We start from the raw sequence: 1476 nt of genomic DNA, 5'->3' as shown, positions 1-1476 counted from the left end.
GTCTCTCTTTATTCCCATCTCTCTCTGTCCCTCACTCACGCTCTCTCACTCTCTCTCTCTGTCCCTTTCTATTTCTCTCTCTCTGTTTCTCTCTGTCTCTCTGTCTCTCTCTCTGTCTTTCCCTCCATTTCCAGTCTCAGTCTCATAAACTGTCAAATAACTGCAGACGGTGCTGATGTTGTATTGTTGAGTTGAAGATGTGTAAACTGCGGGATGGTCACACCGTTTCATCGATCGCTCGTGAATCTAATCCCCTCTAAATAATAGACGCTGTAAAATAAAATGTAAATGATGTACATTATGCTACAATATATAACACAAGTATGAATCAAAAATGATAAATGCCGTATTAATGGAAGTATTGCACAGTTGAATTGTTGTACAAGTAACTGTACAGCTGAAACATTACTGCACAAAGAGCAGTCAACAAATGATGGGGGACCTAAGATAAAGAATAGAATAAAAAAAAACGATGAAGAAGAAAGCTAAAAGATGGAAAATTTAAGAAATCTGGAAAATTTGGCAAAAATACAAATTCTAATCCACTCTCGACCCATGTGATGGTGGAGGTTAAATCGGGTCACAATAAAGGTTGTGATATTGAATGTGCATGGACACGGTTAGGGTTAGTGAATGAATGTTGAACTGCTCTCAGACGTTTAGTAACAGAACTCTTGTGTGTGGGATGTTTTGGGTTCCTGTTTACTCCAAAGTAGTGCAATCAGCAGTTCTTGGCATGCCACTGGAGCACTCATGCTGGAAGAACATGTAGTTTCTTAATCCATCTGTCTTTTTTTTTTTCTCACTGACACACTCGCATAGACAATCATAACACACACACACACACTGTCCTTTGGTCGACCCCTCGTAGTCACCGGTCCCGCACACCTCTAACAGCGTGTTGTAATCTTTGACTAAACTCTCAACACTTGACTGACTCAGAGTCTGTTATGCGGCTGCAGCTCGCCTCCCCACTTCCTCTTGATTACTGATATTAAAGCTAGACATGACAGAGTTCATGTTGTTGTCACAGCGGTGATTTCAGAGTGGGGGCCGCTCTTTCTTGTGGTCTCGGGTGGGAGGCGCACCGCTGACCTCACAGACGCGTTTTTTTGTGTGCCCGGCTGAATTCAGCCAGAACTCGATTCTTCATTTTTTGAAAATAGTTTCTCCCGAATGTTAAATAGCGCTACAGCTAAAGGTGAACATGTAGGAACGTGACAAAGAGAACGCGTACGCAGGATTTAAGATGATGGTGAAAGAGACGGGGGAGAGCGGAGGGAGGCCTGGGGAGGAGCAGAAGGCGACACCTTGGCAGAGCTGCATGGCTGCATTCTTTCACACAGAAAGAGAAGAGTCAGATCCGGGAAGGCTGACTCCCGCGCTCGCCCTCATGCTGGTCTGCATCAACCTGGGACAGACTTCACAGGAACCAGGCGGGCCCTCCTCTTCCTGTCAATCTTACTCCATCCCCCC

General features: G+C 44.9%; 1 protein-coding gene across 1 annotated transcript in view; it reads left to right on the top strand.

The window, feature by feature from the left end:
* The window catches only part of thada (THADA armadillo repeat containing), a 106524-nt gene that overhangs the window by 42396 nt on the left and 62652 nt on the right, over positions 1-1476 (top strand). The window lies entirely within an intron of this gene.

The sequence above is a fragment of the Anarrhichthys ocellatus genome, unplaced genomic scaffold (assembly GCF_004355925.1).
Source record: "Anarrhichthys ocellatus isolate YVR2014 unplaced genomic scaffold, GSC_Weel_1.0 scaffold104, whole genome shotgun sequence".
Taxonomy (NCBI): domain Eukaryota; kingdom Metazoa; phylum Chordata; class Actinopteri; order Perciformes; family Anarhichadidae; genus Anarrhichthys; species Anarrhichthys ocellatus.
Note: the sequence above shows the minus strand (reverse complement) of the source record. Positions and strands in the feature narration are given on the sequence as shown.